This window comes from Alexandromys fortis, unplaced genomic scaffold (genome assembly GCF_014885135.2).
Source record: "Alexandromys fortis isolate MF-2015 unplaced genomic scaffold, M_Fortis_MF-2015_v1.1 scaffold_85, whole genome shotgun sequence".
NCBI classification, from domain to species: domain Eukaryota; kingdom Metazoa; phylum Chordata; class Mammalia; order Rodentia; family Cricetidae; genus Alexandromys; species Alexandromys fortis.
Window position 1 is genome coordinate 3,005,632 of NW_026067975.1, and position 6,000 is coordinate 3,011,631.

Consider the following 6,000-nt stretch of genomic DNA (forward strand, 5'->3'; position numbering starts at 1 on the left):
TGGCTCTGTTTCCTTGGTTGGCAGGGTTTCCATGGCAGTGTCTAGACGCTTTGTTGTTGTTGCTATTATTGCTGGCTCATTTTCCTTTAATTTTTGTGGCATATTTAGGTCTTATTTGTAAGTATTGAATATTTTGTGAAAAATATTAGGCATATAAATGCATATTTTGTGTATTATGTTCTGAACATTTTCATTCATGTCTATGTAGATAGAGATGGAGGGATGAATGTGTCTGTGTACATGTTTGTCTCCTGGACAGTGCTAGAAACACACACTTTGGGATGCTCCTTTTCTAGATTTCAAATCAAGGCTGCTCATCTGCCTGCAGGTTTTCTATTCAAATTTTTTTTTTTAACATTTACTAACACTTGATTAGATTTTAGCCCAGGTTAATCCAAATCTTCTTTCTTCATTTCTTCTCTCCTTCCCTCCATCCCCCAATCCCTCTCTTTCTCCCTCCCTTCTTTCTTCCCTTTCTCCTCCCTCTCTCCCTTCCTTCTGTTTTTCCTGTTATTAGGAGCCTGCTCAATGCCAAATGTGACAGCAGGCCCTGGAGATCCAGCATGCGCAGCAGAGTCTGGTTCCCACACTCCTTGTTGAGAAGGCCTCTAAGACTGTTTTTTCTTTTCTTTTCTTTTTTTTTTTTTCGGTTTTTCGAGACAGGGTTTCTCTGTGGCTTTGGAGCCTGTCCTGGAACTAGCTCGGTAGACCAGGCTGGTCTCGAACTCACAGAGATCTGCCTGGCTCTGCCTCCCAAGTGCTGAGATTAAAGGCGTGCGCCACCGTCGCCCGGTCCTCTAAGCCTGTTTTTTAGGACCTGAGGAGATGGCGCAGTCAGTAACACGCTGGCCTCTCAAGCATGAGGACCTGAGTTTAAACCCCAGCACCCATGTAAAGAGCCAGACATAACAGCACACACAGGAAGGGCCCCGAACTCGATGGCTCACCAGTCCAGCCTAACTGACACACTCCAGGCCAATGAGAAGCCCAGTCTCAAAGGACATTCCTGAGGAAGAGACCCGAGTTCTCCTTTGGCGTCTACAAACACTTCCATCATTGCCGCCTCCTACTTTTAAAAGAGGGATTTAATGTTTGAAGAGTCTCATTCATTTTGTAATGGGTGGTTTGGTCCTCTGAGTAGCAAATACCAAGACAGAATTAGACCTGCAAGATAATGCCTCCAAGAGAGCCTTGATGTGTGATTCCCCTCTGTATGCTGTGAATACTATTAATGAATAAAGAAACTGCTTTGGCCTATAGCAAGGCAGAACTTAGGTAGGCAGGGAAAATGAAACTGAATTCTGGGAGAAAGAAGGCAGAGTCAGAGAGAAGCCATGTAGCCCCGTCAGAGACAGACGCCTGAACTTTACCCAGTAAGCCAAAGCCTCATGGCGATACACAGATTAATGGAGATGGGTTAGTTTAAGATATGAGTTAGCCAGAAATACGCTTAAGCTATTGGCCAAACAGTATTGCAAATAATATGGTTCCTGTGTGATTATTTCGGGGCTGAGCAGCTGAGAATAAACAAGCAGCCTCCTACTACAGAGCCTGAGACTATATGAGCAATCTGACCTCAGCCTGGAGTCAGAGAAACGAAGGGGAGCAGAGCCCCAGACTCTGCTGCAGCCTAAGTAATAGTTGGGTCCCAGCAGTGAAGAACTTTAGCAAGAAGATGGCCCAGGACAGGGAGGCTGTGAAGGGTACTGCTGATCACAGAAAACAGCCTAGGTGAGTGTGAGTTTAGCATTGGCATGCCTGAAGTTGCAGATCCCGGTGTGTGGTGGGCAGGGCTGCCAGCCAATGACCGCCCTTACAGCAGATGTGTTTTTTCTTGGAAGGAGAACTATGGGATTCACTGGCTGGATGCTAGAGTTTTATCCTAACAGGCAACTTTGCTTTCCATGCCTTGGGATAGGTGGGGGTGGAGGAAATGGGGCAGTACCTTACTGCGGCCCTGAGGACTCCAGGTATCAGGACCCCAGTGTCCCAGGTCTCCCTCCTGCCATCTACGCTCTCTGCCTCACTAGGCTTATAGGGAGGGCTTTTGGGGGTGGGGCTCGTTTCAGGTGCCTGGGAAGTCACCTCCCTGTCCACTTTTGTCCTATAGCAGTCACCTACCAGGAGTCACATGCAGAAGACACCTTTATCACCTGCCTCCTCCAGCTGCTCAGGTTGTGTCCTCCTTGAGTTTCAAATCTAGGGACAACCTTGGGTTACCTTTTCTTATTTTTAAAAAAGTAAGATATAAACACCTAGTCTTCGCTATCAGTAAAAACAAGAGTTGAAATAGAAAAAAATAGAGACTATTCTCTTTAACATGTCTGGTGACAGGACCCTAGACTCGATGGCTTTTACACAGCAAATGTTTGTTTCTCATAGGTCTAGTCTCTGGGAAGTTTGGATTGAGGTTCTCATAGTATGTGGATGCCAACTGATTCTCACAGGTGCCACTTTCCCATAGTGTCTTTGCTTGGTAGAGGGAGCAAAGCAATTGACCTGATCTTATAGATCAGGCACTAATTCCAGTCCTGAGCTCCATTCCTTGTTGCCCCATCACCCCCAAAAGGACCCATCCCCCTAAGCCCAGCCCCTGAAGAGATTGGTGTTTTCACTTCTAAATTTTGAGGGGGACATAAACATTGAGATTATAGGATCACACAAGAAAAACAAACTTGAAAACTACAAGACCGTGTGACTAGTTCCAGAATGATTATAAGTGACCCACATATGACTAAACCCATCCTTGGGTTACCCTCTTGTCAAAGAATTCTAGCAAGTTTGAACATCTTGAATATCTCCATCAGCGGCATAATAGACAAATAACTCCACCTTCAACATTATTACTGCCGAGAGAATTTGGAAATTAAAAAAAAATTAACTACTTAAGGCAAAAAACAACAAGCAAACAAAACAAACCGTTAAGAATGCAAGTAGGGCGTACTTGAAGATCTGGTAGCTGGTGGGCAATGAAGCCTATGGGCACTCCTACTCCCGGGGAGATTCTAGTGAGGTATAGTGTAGGCAGGAGTTTCTATCCTGTAAGCTACTCCTAAGTAATCACACAGAGGCTTAATATGAATTACAAATAGCTCAGGCTAATTACTAGCTGATGCTTACATTTTAAGTTAACCCATATTTCTTATCTACATTTTGCCATGTGGCTTGGTACCTTTTCTTAGTACTGCATGCCCATCTTGCTGGGTCTGCTCATGATTCCTCTGACTCTACCCTTCTTCTTCCTGGCATCCTCCTAATCTGACTCGCCTGCCCAGTCTCTTCTGGACCAGCTATAGGCCAGTCACTTCTTTATTAACCAATGAAGTTAATTCTATACACTATACACTATATTCACAGTGTACAGGAGGATTATTCCACAGCAGTCTAGCAGCGTAACAGAGACTGGGTTTGGCAAACACGGGCATGGAAAGGGGAGAGAAAGTCAGTGGCAGAGAAGAAGGGAGAAGGGACACACCCTAGCTGATGGGAGCCTTTCAAGATGTCAGGTGTTTTTACTGGCACCCTCCAGAAACTAAGATAAGCTTCACAATTGTAGGAATGAAGAGGAAACCTTCTGGGGCACTGCTTATGGGCACAGTGAGTAGAAACGGGTCCTTTTGGAGCATTTGAGTGATGCTAGTCACTTAGAGCATGCAGTATTGAACTGCTTCAGAGTCCTGGCCACAGCAGATGTAGTGTTGACCCGGAGGTTGACTGTCAACTCTTTCTTGAAAGAACAGTTCCCAGATACATTTTTACTCGTCAACTGAATTTGTTTATTAAAGGCAATTTTTCTCTTCATTAACATGAGAAACCGTGTGGTAGAGTAAACATGACCACTAGACTAGTAGAATAAGGTTACATTAATAGATGTAGAAAGAAAAAATTTAATAGTCAGATGATTTTCTAAAATTATTCTCAAGTCCATCTTTGTACATAGACCCGGTTAAGTGCTGTGTTTTGATGTCCTTATTGTGTTGACATTTCCTGTTTTCCAGATCAGAAGGTAGCCAACTCCAAGTCTTGGGCTAGTCCTTAAAAGTAACAAGAACGCGATCTTATTACCTCTTCAATGAGATAATAAAACCACAACTCCCGGTTATATCTTATATCCTGCGGCTCTGAGGATATAAAGATTACCTGAAGAAAGACTAAAATTAGACTATGTCATCTAATGTTCAACTCCACGCTGCTTGTCTGATAAACTGAAACTCAACAGAGAAATGATACAAACACCTATAAGGAAAGCTAAAGTGAATTGGCTTTCATAACTTAAAGACGAATCTTGGTTTCATGTCAGAGACCAGCTTGGACAAAAATATCACTTATCAGGGTAGGGGTATGGGGATTAGAAAAATAGCAAAGAGAATGAAGATGCAAATTAGAATAATAAAACAGAAAACATAGGATAGTACTGGAAGGGAGGTCCAGTGAATATTAAAATTCCTGCATTTAATTTTCCATACACTTTTACATCTCAATACAACAGGGGGAAGAAGACAAAAGACTGATTTAACACGATACAAAGACAACTATAACAGTTACTTGCTTCAATATTTTGAGCCATCAAGCCATTAATCCATGAGAAAAACATTCCATTGTTTAGGCAGTGAACCCATCCTAGACCAAGAATCCTAAAGGCAGCCACTTCCAAGGTCAAACCTCCTATTTCAAAAGAAGGAGCAAAAGTATGCTTGAATCTGCTGACCATTGGTCAGGGTGGAGTGGATCTACCTGTATGGGCCATCTTAAAGTCAAAAACCGCACCCTAGATCAGGGTGTCTAGCCACACTTGCTCTCAACAACTCTGAACAAGTTAAAACTCTCTGGCCTTCAGGCTCACACTTTTGGGCCTCCACAGTTCCAATGATGTCACTGGAACCTAGCCAGTCTCTCACCTTTGTTCCTTCCCTGTTGGTTCATTTCAAGTTACTGCTCCTCCAGCTCACAAGATGCTTGCAGAAGTAGCAGACTTCAAGTCTACTTGATAAGAAGTAGTTATTGGGAGACCGCCCCGAGACTAGCAGCAGGTGGTATCATAGAGCCTGGAAATCCTCTTCCCCCAGACTATGAGAAAGCAATGATGAATCCTGTGGATTGGAATGCTGAACTTAACTGAGTATGCAAGAGGATATCACTGGTGGAACCGAGTATTTGGCCAAAGTTTGGAACCTAACATAGAAAATACTCAGTAGCTCTTCAGGTTGTACTGGGTGACGTGACTGTCCAGTGTGCAAGAATTTAATTCCAGATGGCATTAAAGGCCGGAAAACTTGCAGAAACTGGTAGGTGGTGACTTTCTTCTACAGATGGTTAGTCACTGTGGCTTTGTGCAAGTCAATTAGAAGAGAGTTACAGATGTAAACAAAGCCAAAAGACAGATTAAGAAATGAGAGAATAGAGCAATCCCTGAAATCAACAATGCCATTGACTAAACAACAGAGTTTTTCACACAGAATATTGTAATATCCATTGACTTTGTGGGTGGCTTCTGTCAGGCCTCGCATCTTATGGACTCGAAGGCTCTGCCTTAGTGGATCCACCTGTAAGAAGAGACGGGGTGGCCCCAGGGTGATCATCTCTCAATAACATCTGTCATCAGAGTCCCCAGAGCAAGAAACAGCAATGAGTAGGGTAATAGCAATGACAACAGCCTAGCATTTTGCCATCTGAAGCTTGGCAAGCTGGTGTCTGCTGGAGGACAACCTGGGGATGTGTGATCAACAGCATTCTTGAGCAAATCGTGGCTTTTGCAATGTTTAAAAAATGACATTTGTTTCTAAACTAGCCTATACATATGTCAGTAGCTCCCTAGTTTGTAATAGGTGGCTTGACTGTCTGGATACAGATATGGAGAGAGAAAAAAGCTACTGTGTTTACTTCCCAATGAAATACTATTCTTTTTTTATTTAAATGGTCCTACTTTGTGCTTTACTATATAGTGCCAGTAATTAAAACCTAGCCTTGTAGCTTCAATTTTGTAGCTGACTTTTTGAAAGA

At 43.2% G+C, this 6,000-nt stretch overlaps 1 pseudogene; it reads left to right on the forward strand.

The window, feature by feature from the left end:
- The first annotated feature begins 1,866 nt into the window (after positions 1–1,866).
- LOC126510643 (FUN14 domain-containing protein 1-like) lies at positions 1,867–5,534 on the forward strand (annotated as a pseudogene).
- Positions 5,535–6,000: the final 466 nt, after the last annotated feature.